Source organism: Dromiciops gliroides, chromosome 3, assembly GCF_019393635.1.
Source record: "Dromiciops gliroides isolate mDroGli1 chromosome 3, mDroGli1.pri, whole genome shotgun sequence".
Taxonomy (NCBI): Eukaryota; Metazoa; Chordata; class Mammalia; order Microbiotheria; family Microbiotheriidae; genus Dromiciops; species Dromiciops gliroides.
The window spans coordinates 82,712,283-82,737,047 of record NC_057863.1 but is presented as its reverse complement, the minus strand read 5'-3'; positions in this window follow the sequence as shown (position 1 = coordinate 82,737,047).

Here is a 24,765-nt window from a genome sequence, read left to right as displayed (position 1 = left end):
ATATAATAATGCTAGGTCTATTAGGGATAAATGTAACATCCTATACTTGGATTCAAAAAATCAATTTCATAGTTATAAAAAGGAAAGGCATCCCTAGGTAGACATAGAGAGGATATGAGAACTGTTTTCAAGCATTTTGGAGGGCTGTCATGTGGAAAAGAGATTGAGGAGGGCAGAACTAAAAGCAAGGGGTGGATATTGCCCAGAGACAAATTTAGGCTTGAAGAAATGAAAAGCTTCTTTATAATTAGAACTATCAAAAAGCGGGATGGGTTACCTCAGGAGGTAGTGGGTCACCCCTTATTGAAAGTCTGCAAGCAGAAGCTGGGTGACCATTCATTGGGGCATTTTGTAGAGGGGAGTCTTTTTTTAGTTATGGGTAGGGCAGGCTGACCTCTGAATTCTCTTCCAGTTCTATGATTTTCTGTTACTATGACTAGGTCTGCAAAGCCTCTTCAGCTCTAAACTTCTGAGCTTTGAAGACGCATAGTACCACAAAGGACACTGATGTTGAATAAGCTATCTTTGTGTGAACTATCCAATACAAATAACAGATGATGAGTGGATACTGCAACGTATTCAAAGATGTCTGTTCTTAGACATCTTTAAAAATTATTATTCACTAATAAGGTCTAACCGAAGATGAAAAAAGGAATGAAAAGCCATGAAACTTCTCCACTTGACTATTTCAATCAAAAGCTTAGTGGATAACCTATTGACCCCCCAACCTCCCCCCCCAAAAGATTCAGAGAACCCCTTTCCCTAAGCTTTAGCTGTGCTCTGCCCCATTGCCCATTGGCATCCAGGGATGACCATAACAAATACTGATCGTGTTTTATTTCACCACCTTTGCACCTTGTGAGGGGAAGATGTGTCCCTGAAATGAAATAAGAGCTGTGTTAAAACTCAGTGACTAGGCTGAAACAACAATAATGCTAGTTTCCGAAATCTAGTTCCATTCAGCTGGAACAATGGGATTTAAGGGTTCTAAACAAAGCTTGTTTCTTAGTGATGCATGGTTTCCCCCAAAACCTAACAAACTCTTGTTTAAGCACATTGTTGGAATAATATACATGAGACAGTTAAAACATAGTGTGTGTGTGTGTGTGGGGGGGGAGTTAACACCCTTAGAGGAATTTGCAATTCATAAAGATGGTGCCGATTTTGCATTATGGTTACCATAGTAACTGCGCCTGGGTTCTGTAAAAGTGTTTTTCTGAAGGGGAGGGTGCAGTGGATTACAACTCTTCAAGTGTAATCTTTCTGTGGAATTAGAGTGTGGCCTTTTTTGTTAGCATTTTAGTAACCCAGAAACATGTTTTCTGAGTGGCAGAGATTAGCACTTTATTTCTTTGGAAATCTGAGCAATGTATAGAGGTCCAGGTGAACATCGATGCCTAATAATTAATGACAAAAATAAGAGAAAGCTTTAACACCAGACTAGCAAAGCATTTGAGAAAAACTCATCTTATTATCTTTAACAAAATGGAGAAATGTGCACCAAATGTTAGCACACAGTTAGTTGGATTCGAACAGCTATTAGTGGGTAGATATAAACCAGAAGTGGAGGACCCTGTCCCCTCAACCTCACCCCATCTGTCTTGACTAAGGACTTTTCCAAATGTTTATCGGTGGCTTGGATGGAGTCATAGATGGCATGCTTCTCAAATCGGCATGTGTCACAAGGTAAGGAGTGCTAAGTAATATTAAATGACAGAAGAGGGTTCTGAAAAGATTCGTATAGTAGAATGCATTACATTAACTGGAAATGGATTCAGCCCATTCTGAGCATCAGTTTCTTCAGTTATAAAATAGGAACCTCCTTTTCTAGCATTCTCTGTTTCGAACACTTAATGTGGGGAGGGGACAGCCAGGTGACCCAGTGCATAGAGTGCTGAGCCTGGAGTTGGGAAGACTCTTTTTTTGTGAGTTCCAATCTGGCCCCAGACACTTATTAGCTGTGTGACCCTGGGAAATTCACTTAGCCCTGTTTGCTTCAGTTTCCTCATCTGTAAAATGAACTAGAGAATGAAGTGGCAAACCCTTCCAGTATCTTTGCCAATAAAACTCCAAATGGGGTCATGAAGACATGACTGAAATGGCTGAATAAGTGACTATCTATGACTTAAGATGATTGATGGTGAAACACGTCACCTACCTCTCATTAGACAGGTAATGGAATATGGGTGCCAAATGAGGCATACATTGTCAGATTTAGCCAATGTATTGATTTTTTTTTTGTAACAAGGGGGTGTGCTTTTGGGAGGAGGGTATCATGTGGAAGTGATGGCAATATTTTAAAAAATCAATAAAATGTTTTAAAATAATTGTGATTTAGGTTTAGCCAGAGTACTCAAAAGAATGCATTGTGAGATAAAGTTGAAAGTTACATTGGTCCTAGAACAGAAAAGGTTCAGATTATCAGGCTAATAGTTAACATTTATATAGTGCTTTAAGGTTTGCAAAGCAATTTACATGTTACATTTCACCCTTACAATAGCCCTGGATCACATAGTAAGTATATGGGATGGGATTTGAACTCAGGTCTTCTTGACTCTAAGCCTAGCTTGCTATCTACTGTGCCACTTAACTCTCACAGGCTGAAGTGGGACTCTATATGGTAGGCAATGGGGAAACCACTGGAAGTTTTTCAGTAAGAGTGTGATGTGATATAATCAGGGGTATGCATTTCAAGACTAATCTGGCAATAGAATGTAGGCTGATTGGAAGGGAAAATGGACGAATCTCTAGAGATTATTTAGGAATCTTTTGTCATCATCTAGCTGAGAGATAATGAGGACTGAAACTAGGGTGGTGGCCATGGGAAGCTCAGCCTTAACAAAGCCTGAGTTTGATTCCTATCTGGGTCAGTCTCATAATCACAAATACATTGCTCACCCTGCCTAAATTGCTATTGACTAAAAAAGAGGACCAGGCAGGAGTCTGGATGGGTCAGAACAAATCTATTCCCACTATCAGAATACTGACAACAAAGCATTTTCTTCACGGACAAAGGTCAACACCATCCATCAATTGTTGACCTTTGGGCAGTATTCCTTGTTGCCTCCAGGCCAGTGATTGCTGACAATAGCCCTAAATTCTTTGTCCCCAAATGATTTGGATGGCTTGAATGGTAAGGATGTTTAAATTGAGATTCTAATCTTGGATTGCCTCTGCTGGGACAGAGGTTTATTTCTGGGTATAGTATAGGCTTAATGCACTTTTAATAACAGAATTTTTTTTTATTAGCATTTATTTTTCCCCTCTTAATCCTTAAGGACCCTGAATCCTATCAAAGCCCATTTTAGAAAAGATTCAAAGGGATTGGACCTATTTTGCGTAGAAGGGGTGAGGGGCTGTTTGACTTTAATATCATATACTTCATGTATATCCCATTTATATATCTAGGAATCATGCCAGAAACTAGCTCATCAATTTGGTGGCTTATCTTTGAAAAGAAGAGGCAGGAGATCAGATTGTTTTCTAGCAGCTGTGAGGACAGACAGAATGAAAGGGAATGTGGTTATATTATATTCAAATACCAATTGAATATTAGAACTGGAAGGGAACATGGAGATCACTGGAAATCTCTGTTTCTGTCTCTGTGTCTCTGTCTCCATTCTTTCTTTCTTTCTCCTACCCTACATCTTTAAGATAAATATAAGTAGAAAAATGACAGCATTTCAATATAATTTTAATATAATTTATATTTTATTTTACATACTTAAATATTAATTTTTTTTGGTGTGAGGCAATTGGGGTTAAGTGACTTGCCCAGGGTCACACAGCTAGTAAGTGTTAAGTGTCTGAGGTCGGATTTGAACTCAGGTCCTCCTGAATCCAGGGCTGGTGCTCTATCCACTGCACCACCTAGCTTCCCCCTTAAAATAATTTTAAAGAAGTGTTCCATAAACTTCACTGGGCTGCTAAAAGGGTCCAGAACACAGAACCTCTAATCCAGTTCAGGCTCTCATGAGGTGTCAAGAGGGAAAACCCACGAGGCTATAGATTCAATTCTTTAGTGCCTGAAGAATCAGTGATTCCATCATTTGCCATCATGACTTTAGACACCACCCTAAAAGCCCATCACCTAGTGGCCAACCTTCTGATTATAACCCTTAACTCAGCTCTGCTGCTCCTCAGTCAGCCCATCTCTAGTCTTTAGTAAGAGGAATACTTAAGGTCTCGCCAGATTGGCCAAATCTGACAGAGCTTCATTTGGCTGACCTCATCTTCAAGAACCAGTGGTCATTTCTAGGCCATTCCGCAGTGCTAGAGGAAGGAAGATTTTAGGGAATGTTAGATTAGAAAAGAGGAAGAATTTCTGAGTAGGCAATAAAGGTCAGAAGATATTAATAAGAGATATCATGATGCTCTGTCTTTGGAGGTCTTTTAATGAATGATATTGTTTCATCTGTTTGGGAGAGGTTTAGCTGGGGCTCTGCCTAATGGTAGACAGATGTACTCAGTGGCCTCCCCAGATCTCTTCTAACTCTTGATTCAGCAGCTGCCTCTTCCCTCCTTCCCTTTACCCTTTGACATTCATACCTCTCCTGTGGCTCAGAGCAATTTCTTCCTGGGTGGGTTATCAGACTTAATATGACACTTTTTCTAGGCTCCCAGAATAAGGAAAACCAGAATCACCATCTCAAAAAGATGCCACTCTTTTGAAATACTGATGTTTTTTGGTTTAGCTCATAGTCTACACACACACATCTGTGTGTGTATATGTGTATCTATATATATGTACACAGATACATATAAATATGTATCTATGTATATATATATATATGTTTATGGGAGCAATTTCTTGTAATATTGTTTTCCAATTATTTTCCAAGGCCCCTTTCTTTCTCTTCCTTCCTTCTTTCTTTCTTCCTTCCTTCCTTCCTTCCTTTCTTTCTTTCTTTCTTTCTTTCTTTCTTTCTTTCTTTCTTTCTTTCTTTCTTTCTTTCTTTCTTTCTTTCTTTCTTTCTTTCTTTCTTTCTCTCTTCCTTCTTTCCTTCCTTTCCTGGCAATGAGGGTTAAGTGACTTGCCCAAGGTCACACAGTTAGTAAGTGTCAAGTGTCTGAACCCAGATTTGAACTCAGGTCCTCCTGAATCTAGGGCTGATACTTTATCCACGGCACCACCTAGCTGCCTAAGGCTTCTTTCTTTATGAGTCATTTCCCTGTCTTGTCCTTCTAGGATCAGAGATGGAGACATGGAAGGGACTTCAGAGGCCATCAACTTCTACTCACTTTACTGATGAGGAAACTGAGATCCAGGGTAGTTAAGTGACTTAAGGTTACACATGTGGTCAAAGAATTTGAACCCAGATTCTCTGACCCCAAGACCTGTCCCTGGTGAAACACTGTCTCTTAATTCCCTTATGTGTAAGATGATGGGCTGAGACCACATGAGTTCTAAGGTCCCTATGGTTTTAAATCCATATTAATTGCACTCTTGTTCTATTATGGGCTACACTGGACACTGGTGAGGGCTAGAATGATGAAGATGATAGTGTTCCTGCCCCCATGGTGTTTCTAATCTAGTTGAGATGATAGAAAAGTTGGGGCAATAGATAGAGCTTCAGGGCTGGAGTCAGTAAGATTCCTCTTCCTAAGTTCAAATCATGCCTCAGACACCAGCTCTGTGCCCCTGGGTGAGTCGCTTCACCCTGTTTGCCTCAGTTTCCTCATTTTTTTTAAGTGAGGCAATTGGGGTTAAGCGACTTGCCCAGGGTCACACAGCCAGCAAGTGTCAAGTGTCTGAGGCCGGACCCGAACCCAGGTACTCCTAAATCCAGGGCCGGTGCCTTAACCACTGCGCCATCCAGCTGCCCCGAGTTTCCTCATTTGTAAAATGAGCTGGAGAAGGAAATGGCAAACCACTCCAGTATCTTTGCCAAGAAAACCCCAAATGGGGTAACAAAGACTTGGACACAACTAAAAATGACTGACTGAATAGAAAAATAGACACATTAATATAAAACAGGAGAGGAGACCTGCTTTAGGAGAGGTATAAACATCACTTTATAGAAGAAAGCACAGTAGAAGAAGAAATGACTTCCATCTTAGGGGTGGAAGTAAGGAGATCATGGCAGAGGTGGCATTTGAACTGGGCCCCCAGTGATTAATTCATATCTATTGAATACTTTTAAGGTTTACAACGAGCTTTCCTTACATTACTTTATGTCCATTGAATTACTGGATACTTAGGTGTTCTATTCCCAGGACTGGGGGTCATTCTACTGCCCTTTGATGGATCATGGGCAGGATTTTAGAAGTTAAAGATTTGGTGGGGGAAAAAAAGATCTGTGCAGTGCCTGGCACTGTGCTCCTAGTATCTAACCCATTGCTTATTTATTAAATGCTTTCAGATTGATAGGTTGGGAAAAGCAAGACCAAGATACTCTACATTTGGGAAGCAGGGAGTATATGCAGGGAACTGGAGTCCAGTTTGACTGAATCACAGCATGCAGGTGGGGGGATTAGAAGTATTTGTCCTTCGTTCTCAAAGAGGACCATGACATCAATGTGATGTTATGACTTGCAGTAAATTGGATTTAAATGAGGGAGGTGCTCACTTTCTCCTTCAGAGCCATCTGGGTCCAGTGGCAAGATATACATCAGGACGACTGGAGATGGCCCTGGATGTTTAAAGCAATTGGGGTTAAGTTACTTGCCCAAGGACACACTGCTAGGGAGTGTCTGAGGTGAGGTTTGAACTCAGATCCTCCCAACTTCAGGGCCAGTGCTCTATCTACCGAACCACCCAGCTGCCCAGAAACAGAAAGTAATGCTGGATAAGCAGGGTGTGGGCCAGAGTACAGAGGGCCTCGAATGCCAGGCTAAGAAGTTTATACTTTATTTCCTACATAGTGGGGAACATTGAACAATTTTCAACAGGAGAGAGATTTTAAAGGAGATAGGTGGCATCAGTGGTGTTATGCAGTACAAATGAAATAATGGATGTGAAGCACTTTAAAAATTTTAAATCACTACATAAATGCCAATTATTATTGCTGTTGTTACTATTATTATTATTATTAACCTCCAGTCACCAGGACTATAGTCTGGTGATGGCTTCATTCCCTAAGCCTGCTACTGCACTTTTTGTTGAGCTCAAGCAATGTTTATAGAGCAATACAGGAGTGTGTTGGTTAATGTATTGGTTAATGTTTAACAACTAGGCTGTCCAGAAAAAAAATATGTATGCACATACTTTAAATAATTTGCAATACTAACTTTTAATCATCTGCATTATTAACTTTTAATAATCTGCATTATTAATACTTTCTTCTGTCTACACAGTCCACAAAACAATAAATCAAGCCCTGATTTGTAACAATTGCTGGTTTCTGAGTTGTAAATGCACACAATGAAAATTTAACCATCAGCTCTCTAGCACAAGCCTAGGGGGGCATGATAGATAGAGTGCTAGAGTTAGAGCCAGTAAGACCTGAGCTCACATACTGCCTAAATCACATACTAGCTGTATGACCCTGGGCAAGTCACTTAACATCTCATGGCCTCTGTATCCTCATATGTAAAATAGAGATAATAATAACACCCTTGTCATAGGGCTGTTGTGAGGCTCAAATGAGACAAAGTGAATGAACAAAGTATTTATTAAGTGTTTACTATGTGGAAAGTTCAGTGCTAAGTGCTGGGGATACAAAGAGAAAGTAAAACAGTCCAGATGCTCAAGGAACCCGCAATTTGATGAGGGAGACAACACGTTTGGAAATTTATATGTAAGCACATATATGTATAGCTTTGCAAAACTTCACATGTTAAATTAATGTTTGCTATTATTATTAATAAGATAAATCTGGCTGTGGCAGTGGTATATCAAATAGATTAGAGTGAGGGGAGGGAGGAAGGGAGGGAGGGAGGGAGGAAGGAAGGAAGGAAGGAAGGAAGGAAGGAAGGAAGGAAGGAAGGAAGGAAGGAAGGAAGGAAGGAAGGAAGGAAGGAAGGAAGGAAGGAAGGAAGGAAGGAAGGAAGGAAGGAAGGAAGTCTGGGAGGGGAAAGCCAATTTCCTGGCAGCAGTCTCTGAATAAGTATGACTAGTTCCTTGCCTACCTCTCAGTGTTGTTGGAAGGATCAAATGAAGATATTTGTAAAGCACTTAGCACAGTGCCTGGAATATAGTAGGTACTATATAAGTGCTTGTTTCCTTTCCTTCCTTTCTTGTCACTTTTAGAGACACCTTCTGGGGAGCTGCTCCAAATAACACTGAATAGAAAGTTGTGGTGATCTTGAGATTTTCTTAGTTTTCTTAGATGAGGGAAATTCTTCATTATGACCACTTAGTATGGGTAATTAGGTAGCACAGTGGATAGAGTTCTGAGTCTGGAGTCAGGAAGACTCATCTTCTTGAGTTCAAATATGGCCTCAGACAGACCCTGGGCAAGTCACTTAACCCTCTTTGCCTCAGTTTCCTCACCTGTTAAAATAAGCTGCAGAAAGAAATGGCAAACCACTCCAGCATCTCTGCCAAGAAAGCCCCAAATGGGGTCGTGGAGAGTCAGACCCAACTGGATAAAAACAAAAGTGATAGCAGTATGCTTTATTATTGTAATTAGTACCACAATATCAACTGTACCTCATTAGCTTATCCATTATTTGTCAAAATAGTATCTCAGTTAATTCATCCATTTTTCTCATCATTCCCAATATTTACATCACTTCTCCCCAGGATAAAATGGGACATTTGTGTAATTTCTGCTTTTTCTCCAAATAGTCCTCATTGCAAAAGAAGCCATGCAGTAAAGTAGAAAGAGTACTGGGTTCAAGTCTTTGCCCTACCTTTTCATTGCTACGTAACCTCACTCAAATAACTAAGCTTCAGGTTTCTGCCTTGAAAAACAGAAATAATATTTGTGCTTACCTACTTTTCATGGTTGCTGTGAGGAACAAACTCTGTAAAATAGAAATCCCTATCTAACTGTGAATAATAGTTGCTATTGCTCATTTCAGTTTTCTTAATCTAGGAGTACACCTGTACTATTTTCACCATTTGCATGGTGGAACCAGGCTCAAGTGATAGCTGCAACCCCGTGGCACAAGAATGATTTCTGGCAGGGGCAGCTAGGTGGCGCAGTGGATAGAGTACCAGCCCTGGAGTAGGAGGACCTGAGTTCAAATTTGACCTCAGACACTGGACACTTCCTAGCTATGTGACCCTGGACAAGTCAGTTAACCCCAATTGCCTCACCAAAAATAAAAAAATGATTCCTGGCAAACAGGCTAACTGGAATGCCTAGCATTTATATAGTGCTTTCAGCTTTGTAAATTGTTTTACATATGTTATTTCATTTAATCATCAAAACATCTTACAAGATAGGAGCTATTATTCTCACCATTTTATAGATACAGAAACTGAGGCCAGGAGGTTAATTGACTTGTCTAGGGTCATCCAGCTAGTCATTGTCTTAAGTAGCATTGGAACCCAAGACTTCCTGACTTCCCCTCTACATTTTAGCCACTATACTGCCTAGCTGTCCCCTGCATTGATTGCAGACTTTGAACTATTACAGCAATTTTATCTTTACACACCTGCCAGTTGGATTTCTTTTTTGTGGAAAGTGACACCAGACCTCTCAACTTGGGAAGGATAGTGCCTTTGCACGTAATACTTTTCTATCTAACATGTTCTCTCACTAAGTTCATCTGCGTCCCAGCTGTGCTTCCAAGGAAGATGGAGAGAAATGCATCCTCAGGTTATTCATTCTTGCCACCCGTCTCTGGGGGCTTGTGGTTTGCCATGATCAATGTTTTCCATTTTTATGCCTCAAAGCAGCAAATCCTTTCGAACAGATGAGATGGGTCATTTCTATTTGGACACTTGCTCGATGCCCTGCACTGTCTCCCAGGAGACCAAAAATCCAGCCCTCATCAGAGAGGTGTTCTAGACTTTTGGATTGCTGTTAAAACGTGGCATCCAATTTGGAGTCATTTACACAAGACTGACACTTCTGGACTGGGCTAGTTCACATACACTGTAAGAAACCCAAACAGCTAGAGCTTTTATTTCAAAATTAGCTAGCTAGTGGTGGGTTTCATACAGACCAGGTTTTATTGATAAGTCAGGTAAGCCATCTGGCTGCAATCTGATTTGTTGACATCTCTTTCACTGAGTGTAATAAAGATATAACCCCATGCTATAGGAGGCCATTACGTGATATTTATCTCCTGATAAAACAAGAGCAAATCAAGCCCAGACATTTATGGAAAATGAGTTCTTAATGAAGCTGAGGTACTTAGAGCCTAAATAGCAGGGTTTTTTTTCCCCCTAGGATGCTAAGCCTCTCCTCTATTGAAATATTTTCCATAAGCCTCAATAGGTAACAAGGAGAATATTTTGTATAATGGCCAATGAAGTAATAAAGAGATGGTTGTTTATTAGGCCTATCATAAACAGTCCATTCTAACTCTCCAGGAAAAATGGAAATGTGTTGTATTGGCTTATCAGCTGAGAGCTTCCGCTTTATGGGAAAAATGCATTTCGAGGAGTATTTAGCAGAACTTTCAGGGGATAATGGAAAAACAAAGGAGATGGGAATAGCAGTACAAAATATGTATTTGCTTTATGCATTTTGGTTTATGGGAAAAATAGACTGTTGTGTTAATAACTCTTGTAACAAGCCGGGGCACACTGCTGACCATCCAGTTTGCTAGAAAGGCTTGGTTTATTTGTATTCTGCAGGGCTGATGCTCAGCTTCCCAAAATCATTCTTAACCGAATTGCTGTCACTGGAGTTTGGCAGCTAAGATTTGCTACCAAATAATAGACAATGTCCATGGTCACACAGAATACAAAAATTTCTGCCTGCTTTAACTGAGAACATGAAGGTATGAAAATTGTACTTGAATTTTAAAGATGGTTCCTTTAACACTGCCCTTCCCCCCCCCCTTGCCCCAGCTCCTCAAAGCTCAATCTCACCCAGGGGATCTGTGGGTGCATTTCACATGTCATACATGAAATGGCATTTGGGGCTTTGGCCTTCCTCAGACTGGTCACAGTATGATTACTTGGGTCCCCGACAGAGCCTCTAGACAGCTCTGCCCTGGTTCGAGGGCAGGTGGGAATAACTGGCTAATAGCTTGGACTAATGCTAGCTTGGGCTAACAGGGCAGGAGATGTGTAGGAGCCTAGAATGCCCATGGAAATGAAGGAGACACCCCAGCCTCTTTATCAAAGCCTAAAGCTTCCAGCTTCCTCTGCTCTACCTTTAAAGAAGCAGGTGTTTCTCTAATTAGGAAACATCTTATTGCAGTAGCAGTAGTAGTAGTAGTAGTAGTAGTAGTAGTAGTAGTAGTAGTAGTAGTAGTAGTAGTAGTAGTAGTAGTAGTAGTAGTAGTAGTAGTAGTAGTAGTAGTAGTAGAACTACTTCTAGGAGTAGTTAGTTGTAGTAGTAGTAGCAGCAGCACTCTGCACATCTTATCTCATTTGAGCCTTGTAAGAATCCTTGGCCATAAGATTTCAATGGGATGGATACTCCCTTCTACCAATGCTTTTGCCTTGCCTGTCACTTGAGGGAATAACAAACTAGAAGAATCATGGACTGAGAATGAGGATTCTAATTACGTGGATATTAATCCCCAAGCTTTGTTTTAGTACTGTGATTAATTGCTTTATAAATTAATGACATTATGAGTAGTTAATACTACTAGAGTCATGAAGCAGCAGAACCTCTCATACCCCTGACAGTCAAGAGTGTTTGAGATTCTGATAGAGAGGAACAGAATGGGCAAGTTGCCTAATACCTAAAGTGACCTAGAGTTGGGTGGAGCATATTGCATATTCAGTATATAGGGTCCATTATGTGCTTTGTCCTGGGTCCTCTTCTCTTCTTCCTCTTTATTATTTCTCTCAATTGATTTTTCTTCATCTCCTATAGATCTAATTGTCTTTTCTACACTAATGATTCATAGATCTATTTTTTCTAGTGCTAATCTCTCTGTTGACCTTCTGTCAAACTAGACATATCAGACTGTATGTTCCATAGACATTCATAAACTCCACATGCAAAAGACCATACTCATTATCTTTCCCCCCAGTCCTGTTCCTCTTCCTAATTTTCATTTTACTGTCAAGGGCACCACTATCCTCTTTCCCTTTAATCCCTCCACATTCAATCTGTTGCCGGTCCTGTCCATTTTACCTTGACTATATCTCTTATATCTACCTTCTTCTCACCCTGACACTGGTACCACCCCACCATAGACCCGAATGCCTGGACGAAAGCAATAGCCTGGTCATTCTCCCTATCCCAAGTCTTACCCACTCCAGTTCATCTTCCACTCAGCTATCAAAGTGATTTTCCTAAAGCTCAGGTCTGATCATGTCACTGTCCTACTCAATATATTCCAGTGGCTCCCTATCACCTCTAGGATCAAATATAAAACCCTCTATTTGGCTCTTAAAACCCTTCATAACCTTATCTTCTCCTGCCTTTCTAGTCTTTTTATACCATATTCTTGAGTACACCCATGCACTCTTTTTATTTTTTTAATTAATTTAATTTTTTTTTTGGTTAGGCAATTGGGGTTAAGTGACTAGTCCAGGGTCACACAGCTAGTAAGTGTTAAGTGTCTGAGACCGGATTTGAACTCAGGTCCTCTGAATCCAGGGCTGGTGCTCTATCCACTGTGCCACCTAGCACCCATGCGCTCTTGAATCTATACCATACTCTTGAGTACACCCAAGAGTACTGGTCTTCTTGTTGTTCATTGCATGAGATGCTCCATCTTCTGACTATTCTTTTTTCACTGTCCATCTCTCATATCTTGTATTCTCTCCCTTTGTTAGATCTCTTGTCCTCCCTGACTTTCTTCAAATGTTAGCTAAACCCTATGTACTGCAAGAAGCTTTTCATGATCTTCCTTAATACTAAGTAGTGCCTTCGCTCTGTTTATAATTTTCAATTTTATAGAAATATATACACATACATTTATATATACACATGTATATATAAATATATGTGTGTATTTGTGTGTATGTATCTCTTGTATATATTTATATATCTATACATATATATGTATAGATACACATATATTTATGTATGTATATGTGTGCATCTCTATCTTCTTTGTACATAATTTCTATCATGCTGTTTCCCCCTCTTGGATTGTGAACTCTTTGAGAGGAGGGACTGTTTTTGACTTCTTTTTTATTCCCAGTGCTTAGCACAGTACCTGGTATGTAGCAGGAACTTAATAAATGTTCATTGACTGACTCATTAGGCCAGGCATAGTGGAAGCCACAGAGACACAAAAGACACCTTCCCTGCACCTGGTATAGATGGGAAGGCACCAACATGTGAAAGGCAAAATAGGAGGAGAGTCATGAATGCTGTTGGCATAATGAATTACCCACTGAGTGGCCCAGACAATAAAGGTTATCCCCCTGATGGATCAGTACATAAGCATTAGTGGTCGTGAAATGCCACTTCATATTTATCCAGTCAAGGTAACACAGAGAGAAGGAAATGTGTCATTCTCAGTTAGGCCATAGGAAGGGAAGCAAAAAAAGGTTAAGTGACTTGCCAAAATGCAATGACACTGAAAATTTACTTAGACAGTTACACGAGATGTTTTATTAGCTACTCAATGACAGACTCCATCCTTGGGTTAGGATATGCTGACATCCTAGATAGGCATGTGCCCTTTCTTGAAGCATATAAGCCTCCCTAGTAATTACCAAAGGGACCCATCTCAGCCTTCTGTATATGCCAAAATGGTCCCCATTTCATTCATCACTACTGACAGGTCAACCCAGCTATCACCTTAACCAGACACTCTGTATATCATTACTAATAACCTACCCTAACACACTTTCTCTCATATCCACTTTGCTTATCTTGTTTCATAGGCTATAACCTGCCTGCTTATTAGAGCTTCCTGTGTTTATTAAGGATGTCCCCAGATCTTATAATGTCCCTTGGTGGTTATAGGCTCTTCTACTTTTATTGCCCTGACATTCTATTCCACCAGACCTTGGCTCATACACACTCCTAGGATCATAGTCTCCCAGGATTGACATTACAGTCTAATCAGGCAGACCACTAGAACAAGGCCATGCTCTGTTGTTTCACTTGCTGGTGATCATTTATTTGCAAGGATAAGGGTGGGCTTCCAACCCCACCCCAACTAAAGTAATCATAGAAGACCTAGTTACCACTGAATTCAATCAAAGATAAAAAGTATAAATTAGTCCTTAATCAATTTGAGAGGATTATGGTACAGTGACTATTATTGGATAAAGATAGATGATATCACAAATGAATCATCTTGTGACTGACTGAATCAGGAACACCTCTGGGTCTTTGCATAAAAAAAAAAATATCAGTCAGTCAAGTGGTAGACCCAGCAAGCAGTGAATGGATCTAATGGGAAAAGAGTTCTAGCTTGTTGTTGTTCAGTGGTGTTGAACCCTTTGTGATCCCAATTTGGGGAATTCTTGGCAAACATATTGGAGTGGTTTGCTGTTTCCTTTTCCATCTCATTTTATAGATGAGGAAACTGAAGCAAATAGGGTTAAATGACTTGGCCAGGGTCACACAGCTAGTAAGAGTCTGAGGCCAGATTTGAACCATGAAGATGAACTTTCCTGACTGCAGACCTGACGCTCTATGCACTGTGCTACCTAGCTGCCTGGTCAGAGTTCTGGTTTGGAGGCTTCTAAGCCAAGAGTTGGAACCAAGCCTTTGAGAGGGAATTAGTCTTGGGGAACTGGGAGGAGAGAGAGAGAGAGAGAGAGAGAGAGAGAGAGAGAGAGAGAGAGAGAGAGAGAGAGAGAGAGAGAGAGAGAGAGAGGGAGAGAGAGAGAGAGAGAGAGAGAGAGAGAGAGAGAGAGAGAGAGAGAGAGAGAGAGAGAGAGAGAGAGAAACTCCCTTTGCTGTTGTTGACCAAGTAATCAGACAGACTAGACCAGTAGATAGTGAATCTAGGTGGGATTAGAGAGACTGCACTGGTAGGAGACAACCCAAAGCATCGGATGGGAAGGGATAGTCCCTTGGGGAAAGACTGCAAGGCTGTTTTGGGAACTGTCACCTTCTCCCCAATCTCCCCTCCCCCCACTGCCACCCATATTTGTTGGAGAAAAGCACAGACTATAGATTCTACAGAGTTACTTAACTATATGGCCAGTAGAGAGCTATACTTAAGGGATTTTTCACTGTGAAGGGATAAAAGAGCTTCTAATAACTAGGAATTATTAGTTACTCCTTTGCCAAATATATTTTTCTCTATACATGCCTTACTAGTTTTGTGCTCTGCTTATATTTACTCTCTCCATAGTCTTTGTGTGTATTTATGGGGAAGTGTACCCCAGACTTAGGTGTGTGATTTTGTAACTATATCATTCTTTCTATACAATCTCTAAATACTTTTGCTAAAAGCTATTTAAGTCTGGCTGATTGTCCATAGGAAACCCACCAGTGGGGCTCACAAATCCCAGTCCCATAGGGCCACTCCTGGAATCCTGAGACTCCTACTTGTCTGTCCCAGTGCAGTGGGAGTTGGGGAAGTAGCTCAGGAAGGGTCTATATGTGTATATATACATATGCACAAATTCATTTCATCAGATGACCTATTTCATTATGTATTAAAAACAGCACATAAGGGCTGAGGGAAACAGGAAGAGAATAATCTAAATGGTTTGGGTAGAATTAATTAAGGGAGGTTAAAACTAACTAAACCCTGGACTCTTCTAACCCTTGCCATTACAAACATATTTCCAAACTAGGTACTCAGAGGGGCAGCTTAAATCCAGGCTGAATATCACTCTGGATTATTTGATGCACACATCCAAAAGTAGCTTGGAACCAGTAAAGACCAGGCAAGACTCCTAACTCTTCAAACACATTTTTATCATTATTACCAGAGTCCCCTACACAACAGTATCTCAACCTATGTTCTGACTAGGTATTTCCTTTTAAGTTATGAGATGCAAGAACTGGACAAATAGTGCAGTCTGAATACTGAGCATGCATAAACAGAGTTTGCTGTTGAAATCAAATACAACTCCATTAATCTGACATATATTTAATGGTATGTTTAATTGTTATGATGCCACATACTAATCAGGCTTACATGGTCTCCATTATCATCCTATTACCAGATAGTGAGTGCTCAAGAGTTTACAAAGGCCTTTTCAGACATTATCTCATTTCATCCTCTCTACAACCCTATATGAGATAGTCAGTTTATGCAAATAACTGTAATTAGTATGGCTTTCCCACAGCCAAACCCAGCAGTGAGAAGGGTCAGGGGGAGTACTGGGAATGGGAAAAAGAGAGTCTTGTAGCCCGAAGGCCTTTTTCCTTTGGCTCAACTTCCCCTTTCCCAGCTAGCTTTCTATCTGGAGACCCTAGGGCTGAGCTTATCAATCCCATTTCCATCTCTATTCATAGGGTGCTATACTACCTGAAGCTAAATTGGCACTAGGCTCCCAGGGTCAGCCTTAACCCAACTTCCTGAACCTGGAAGAGAAATGAAGCTGTCAGTCTGAAGATGTTAGAACATCTCTATTGGAGAAGAAAAGAGACATCGGGGCAGCTTCTGGCTCACCCTCTCTGTTCCCCCAAATGAATGGAGAGTGCCAGATGAGGCACAAAGTCTCCTTTCCATTCTCCCCTTTCTAGGGTCCAATTACGCAGGTGGGTGAAATAGGCTGATAGTATTGACTCTAGTGTTCACTGGGTGAAGAGGACAAGTGAGAGTGACTTGCCTCTCTGATAAGAGAAGTAGCCAGAGGATGGCAGGAGAGAAATGAGGTCCTATGGATGAATGGGTAAGGGTGAAGGAGGACGGTAGTGGGAAGGAAAAACTAGGTAGTGTCAGGGTATAGACAGGGATATGTTAATTCATTAGGAGTCATCTTGGACAGTCCATAAACCCAGAGTTAGGGCTATTGGCTAGTGTGACTGAAGGTACCAACCTCACTCACAAGAAGTTGGTCACACTCCTAAAAACCAGAAGTTTTGACACAGAAGTGCCAAAACCACCTATTAGGGACCAGCCTTACATAGTGTTAACCCAGGGCGAGGGTTGAGGAGGTTAAATGTGTATCTTGTACTTTAAAACATGTTTCTGAGAACATACATTTAAACACATGATTCTGAAAAAGGGTCCATAGGATTCAATGGATCACTGAAGAAGTTAAATACATTGGGGGCAGCTAGGTGGCACAGTGGATAAAGCACCGACACTGGATTCAGGAGGACCTGAGTTCAAATTCGGCCTTAGACACTTGACACTAGCTGTGTGACCCTGGGCAAGTCATTTAACCCTCATTGCCCCCCCCCAAAGAAGTTTAAGACATAAAAAAGTTAAAAACCTCTGATTTATAGAAACTTTCTCATCCTCAAAACCAATATTTGACTATATCTATACTAGAAAAAACCCCCTGCTTATTAGTGTTTATTTATCCTCCCCAAGCTAGAAGGCCAACTCAGTCAACCTTCTATAGTTGATAGGGATTCAATTCCCTTCTATGAACATTTATTATGTTCCTACTATATGTGAGGTGCTGTAATTGGGAATGTGAAGATGAAAAAGGACCCAATGCCTTCCCTCAAGGAGTTTCTAATCTACTAGAAATCATTCGCATGAACACAAATAACTATTATACAAAGCAGAGTGTGGGAGGGCAAAAGATAAAGCCAGATGGAGAGGTCTAGGAAAATGTGAGGGAGGAAAGAAAGAATGCTTTCAATGGACAGGATCTGGAAGGCTTCATAGAAGGTGATCCTTGAGGGAAAAGAAAGATTTTATCAGGCATGAGAATGAGTAGTACTTTAAGCCTGAGGGATGGCCCATGGGAAAGCTTGGAGGGAGGTGAATACCAGATGAGATCAGGAGATAGCTAGTAAGAAAGTATGGCACTAATAGAGATGACTTTGAGGAAGTCATGTGTAATAAAACTGCAATGATTAGTTGTGGCCAGATTGTTGAGAGTCTTACAGGAGTTTACAAAACTTCTCAATCTTTCAAAGCCCTTCATTATCAGATCCAAACCAACTTCTCCCATCAGCCCTACTTCCCTTATCACTGGATATTAGTTTTTGACTGGTGCTTTCTCAATCCAATCCAATCTAATCCAATAATCCTTGACTAAGTGCCTCTAAGTGCCAATCATTGTCATGTGAACTGGGGATGAAGAGATAATATGAAAAATAGTCCCTTGCCTTCAAGGAGTTTACATTCTACTGGGGGATAAAATATACAGAGAGAAACATATGCATAATAACTTGAGGGGGGAGAGAGAGCACTAAAAATTAATGGCATCAGGCAAGGTTTTTCCATGTGATGGCATATTAACTGAGACATGAAGAAAGCTAGAAATTCTAAGATGTGAAGGTGAAGAGAGAATATATTCCAGGCAAAGACAGCTTGGGCAATGGGGACTGAAGTTGGAGAGTCAAGCACAGAGATTAATCAGAAGCTCAGTTTGGCTGAAATATAGTGTGTATGGAGGGACGTAATTTGCAACCAGTCCAACAAATGTAGCTGGATCCAGATTGTGAGGGCTCTAAATGATAAACTGAGGAGTCTGCATTTCATCCTAGGCTCAAAAGGGAACCATTGAAATTTCTCCAGCCAGGGAGTGACATGGTCAGATTTATGCTTTGGGAAACTAATTTTGGCAGTTGTGTGGAGGATGGATTGGAAAGAAGAGAAAGTAGAAACTGGGAATCTAGGTAGGATACTGTTACTGAACTCCATATTGGAGGTGGTAAGGGTATAAATGAAAATGGTGGCTTTTAAAGGAAGACAAAGGGATGAATGTGTGTGGTGATATGGAGCCAGAATGGAAAAGATTTGGCAACTAGTTAGATATGGTGGGAGCAAGTGAGAGGGAAAAGTCTAGGATGCATCTGAGTTTGTGATTTTGAACAACCTGAAGTATGTTGGCTGATGGTGCCCTCAATCTATCATTAAGTATTTATTAAGTGCCTGCTCTGTGCCCAGCACTGCGGATATAGTACAAAGAATGAAATAACCCTGTTGGAAATCTGCTAGGGAAATTTGGAGGAGGAGATTTAAAGGAGAAGATAAAGAATTACATTTGGGGCATGGTAAGCTTGAGATGACTGGAATATCTAGATCTGACCCAGGAAATATGTTGTAAGACCATCCTGGGAAGTTCAGTTGACTTTTTTGGCCACAGGGCCCTTGGGAAACTAAAGCTCTTCACAGCTAATGCAAGGTCCAACTTTAGGGGTGAAAATGGACCTGGTTTCCCAAGACCAAATGGATTACAAGAGCCTGCTCAAGACTGACCCAGTGCATAGAATTGTAGATATGAATCTGGAGTGGACACCAAAGATCACTGAGTCCAATCCCCTCATTTTACAGATGAAGAAATCGAAGCATAGAGAGCTTTAGAGACTTGCCTAGGTTTACACAGAGAGTAGGCCTCTGAGGAAGGCTTCAAACCCAATTCTCCCTATCTAGTACCCTGTCTAGTGCATCAGGGACTGGCTGTTATTGTGTGTCCTTCATTTCCAAAGAGGACCATGGCGCTGGGGTCATGTCATGACTTGCAGTGAATCGGATTTAAGTGAGGCAGGGCTGTGCAAGGTCACTAACTCTCTCCTCCTCTCTCCTCACTCTCTCCTCCAGAGCCATTTGGGTTCAGTGGCAAGATATATATCAGCATGACTAGAGATGGTTCTGGATGTTTAAGGCAACTGGGGTTAAGTGACTTGCCCAGGGTCAGACAGCTAGTGTCTGTGGTAAAATTTGAACTCAGGTTCTTCCAACTTCAGGGCCAGTGCTATATCCACTGCACCATCTTGCTGTTCCCCAAGGCCTGTTAGACTAAGCTGGACACATCTTCACCCAAGTGAAGTCCGAGTAACTCAATCTATGGCCAAAAGGTCCAAGTGTACCTGCATTGTACAGCAGTTGGCTGTGATTCATCCTCATTTCCTTGGGATTCACTGATGCATCTCACAATGGCTAAATTGGACATTCTTCTGTCCCCTAGGGGGCACTGGGATGTCAGGGATCCAGAGGCAGCTGAAGAGAAGCACTCTTCTTCACCCTAAGAATGAAAGAGGGAACACATGGTTAAATAAATAGAGGTGAGCAGCACATGCAGTTGAAATGAAGACAAATGCATTTTAGCTTGATTCTATTTTCTCATTTTTCCTCAGGGGGCCAGTGGCCCAGCAGCCCCACAAGTGGAATTGCTATTAATCATGATCGTTTAGCTTCCAGCGAGGAAAATATACAGTTCAGCATGTGCAAGCGGTATTTCTAAATTTCTGATGGATTGGGAAGCCGTGGTTTTACTCTTCCAAGTAATCACCAACGAGAGAGATGGAGACAGAGAGAAAGAGAGAAAGAGGGGATAAAGGAAGAAAGAGAGGAGGAGAGGAAGAGAGAGAGAGAGAGAGAGAGAGAGAGAGAGGCAGACAAGGGATACATAAGTGCAGAACTCTTGGAACATTGATGTAGGACAAGAACCTAGCCTGAAAATATTATCATTTATTAACATTTTCATTCCAAATAGATTCCTTTTAAAATTTTTTTTGTGTGGGGGGAGGGGCAATAAGGGTTAAGTGACTTGTCCAGGGTCACACAGCTAGTAAGTGTCAAGTGTCTGAGGTCAGATTCGAACTCAGGTCCTCCTGAATCCAGAGCTGGTGCTTTATCCACTGCACCCCCATTCCAAATATATTCTGAGGAGAACTTTTCATTTTCTCTTCTTCACAAAATCTTAATAGAGAATGTAGTGGGATTTGATGGACAATACTCAAAGAGAAGAGAAAAGGCAGAGCCAAAGAACAGATTTTGAGATCTATAATTATTTTAAATATCCACCCATAGAAAAAGCAAGAAAGGGTGCAATAGAATGGAAATTTCTCGAATTCAATGCAATTCCATTCAATTCAACAAGTATTTTTTAAGTTCTTCCTATTTCTACTCCTGCCTGCTATGAGGCCACATGGTTTAAGTAGACCAGTTGCTAACCTCCAAGCCAGAAAGACTTGTGTTGCAAGCCCTGCTTCCAACCCCTAAGCTGGCTGTGCAATCCCAGGCAAATCATTTAAACTTATAGTGCTATGGGCAATTTTCTTTCTTTTGGTGAATAGTATTTTATTTTTTCCAATTACATGTAAAGATAGTTTTCAGCATTCATTTTTATAAGATTTGGAGTTCTGATTTTTTTTCTCCCTTTCCTACCCTCCTACCCAAGATGGCACGCAGTCTGATACAGGTTATACATGTACAACCATGTTAAACACATTTTCACATAAGTCATATTGTGAAAGAAGAAACAGAACAAAAGGGGGGAAAACATGAAAAAAAAAACACCAAGAATAGAGAAAGTGAAAATAGACCTGCATTTAGAATCCATCAGTTCTTTCTCTGAATGTGGAGAATATTTTCTATTCTAAGCCTTTTGTAATTGTCTTAGATGATTGTAATTCTGAGAAGAGCTCAGTTTATTAAAGTTGATGACTGCACAATGTTGCTATTACTGTGTACAATGTTCGTGTTCTTCTCACTTCACTCAGCATCAGTTCATGTAAATCTTTTCCAATTTTTCTGAAATTCATCTAGACAACTTTCTAAGACTATAAGTTGCAGGGAAGATGTCAGTCTGCACTGGTAGTCAGTCGACAAGCATTAATTAAACACTTACTATGTGCCAGGCATCTAGCTGGTGCAGTGGATAGATCATTGGGTTTGGAAACAGGAAGACTCATCCTCATGAGTTCAAATCTAGCCTGAGACCCTAGCTTTGTGACCCTGGCAAGTCATTTAACCCTGTTTGCCTCAGTTTCCTCATCTGTCCAATGAGCTGCAGAAGGAAATGGCAAACCATGCCAGTATCTTTGTCAAGAAAACCCCAAATGGTCTCTTGAAGAGGCAGAAGTGACTCAACGGCATGGGCCATGGGCAGCTTGGGCCAGGTATTGTGCTAAGCACTGGGAATACAAATCCAAGCAAAAAGAGTCCCTGTCCTCCAGGATCTTCCATTATAATGGAATTTCCTCATTCCAGAGATGAAATCTCAAGTTTAGCCCTATCCTCATGTGTTAGTCTCTGGCATACAAAGATAAAACAAAAATAGTCATTGCTCCTGTGGAGCTTATAGAGAACTTATTAGAGGTGCAATGCTTAAGCATTTTAATATAATTTGAGTAGGGAGAGGGAGCATTAAAAGCTAGGGGATCATCAATTCAGAAACAAAAGTGATAGCCTAGAAGGAAGCTAAGGATGAATTAATTTATCATTTCCTATATCCTGAGGGTGACATGAAAAGAGATTATAATAAAAGGAAAGAATTATAGGACCATAGATTTAAAACTGAAAGGGATCTTAGGAACTGTCTAGTCCTACCCCTTTTTTTTCCAGGTGAGGAAAGAGATACAGAGATGTGACTTGCTGAAGGTCTCAAAGAAAATAATGGATCTTAGGGCTTGAATCTAAGTCTTGGAAATTCAAATCTATTGTTCTTTTCTTTATCCTACATAAGGGAGCTCAGGCTAATTTGTCTTTTCATTAATATATTCATGCCCCAATGCCATGGTGTTTTTGCTTCTTCTGTTATGAGGGGTAGATTGCATATTTAAGAGGGAAAGTTTTGAAAAAGCTGATTAGTTGCTAAGTTGTTTTTTTTTTAACTGTGGTCTCAGAAAATGAATTCTTAATTAGCTAATTTGTGGGACAGCCAGCTTTCTCCCTTTTACCCCTGTCTTTGCTACATAAAGTTGATTATCTTTCTTCTACCCAATGCCTGATGTATCCTTCTTGGCTTTGCAAGCCCTTTCCTTGGCTAGTGAATTGGAGTAGGAAAAAGACTCAGATTAGAGCAAGGAGGGGCGATCTATTACTTTATTTTAGACAGTATGGTGGATTAGGAGAGGGCTTGGCCAACTGCATGCTGAACTTGCCTCCTCCTGCACTCGCCCAAGCCAGCATCTCCATCTCCCTCCCCTGCATCTAGATGTTGGACTCTACCTCTTGGAATCCAGGCTCTGATAGGTGTATTTTGACTCTATCTTACCCAGAACCAGACTTCCATGCTACTTCCTCCCTATCTCTACACTATGACACATCTCTTGAACCATTCTTCCTGCTCCCATTTATATTTTCATTTCCCCCAGTAGACTATAAGTTCCTTTCCAGTAAGGGTTACCTAGATTGCTTATATTTAACCTTTAGTGCTAAGCACAGTGCCTAGCATGTAGTAAGCATTTAATAAATGCTTTATTTATTTATCTATGGTGGGTCAGTCTGAGATTGACAAACTTTAAATCTCCTGTATAAAATAATGGAACATAATGTGTTTTCTATACAAGTCAAGGAAATGCCTCAATATATCACACAAATATTCAAATTCTCCTTACATAATCATCATGATTCTCATAAAAATTCTCAATAAAAACTCTAAATGAATCAACAAGCATTTATTAAATGGCTACTGTGCACCATGGAACATGCAAAAGTGAAACAACCACAACCTCTGCTCTCAAGGACCTATGGAGGGAGACAATATATACACATAGAGGTACTTAGTGAAAATATGTGAGGTGGGGCAGCTAGGTGGTGCAGTGGATAAAGCACAGGCCCTGGATTCAGGAGGACCTGAGTTCAAATGTGGTCTCAGACACTTTATACTTACTAGCTGTGTGACCCTGGGCAAGTCACTTAACCCCAATTGTCTCACCAAAAGGAAAAAAAAGATACTTTAAATTAGAAAAAAATATGTGAGGTGGCTTAGTGAAACATGAAGCACTAGAAGAAATTGTGGGGGAGGGAACTATCAGCAGCCTCATGTAGCATGTAGCATGTGAGCTGAGCTTTGAAGGAAACCAAGGATTCTAAGAGGCAGAAGTGAGGATAAAGTGTGATCCAGGCTGGACTTGGAGGGTTCAAATCCCACCTCAGACATTGTCTCTCTGTGTGACCATGAAAAGTCACTTAACTTATTTGTGCCTTAGTTTCCTTATCTGTAAAATAAGGGGGTTAGGCTAGATGGCTTCTAAGGTCCTTTCCAATCCTAAATCTATGTTCTATAATCCAGTTATACTATTCTGGTTTTAAGACGAATCTATGAGATAACATGATGACTGACTGCCTGTTATTTTCTAAGATTTGGCTATGCCTTGTATTGCATTAAATTTTTTTTGTTTAATTACTGAGAAACTTATATGATACTATTATTATTTGACAACTTAATAATATTTGCACATATATTTTGCTATGGTGCCTTGGAGACCTTCCTGCAAGGGGAATCTATTAAAAGATCATTAGAACAAATGGTGTTTATATTTGCTTTGGTAGCTATTACATTTGCCTTTTGAATGTTGTTGTCTCTAAGTAACAACATGCTCGAAAGAATGAATTTCTAGTTAACTGACATGGGATTGTTACATGAAATTGCCATCGGAGTAATAAAGAATTTGAACCTGATGAAAATAATCTCCAAATACTTCCACAGTTCAGATCCAAAAGTAAGAAAAGAAGAAGGAATATGGTGATAGGATGATGAACACACCAAATTAAAATATTTAATTATTAACATTTTTTTTTTGGTTAGTAATTTTCAGTTATGTCTAATTCTTTGGGATTTTCTTGGCAGAGATACGGGAGTGGTTTGCCATTTTCTTCTCCAGCTCATTTTATAGATGAAAAAACTGAGGCAAATAGGGGTAAGTGACTCGCCCAGGATCACACAGCTAGTAAGTGTCTGAGTCCGGATTTGAACTCAGGTCTTCCTGATTCCAGGCCAGAGACCCTATCCACTGT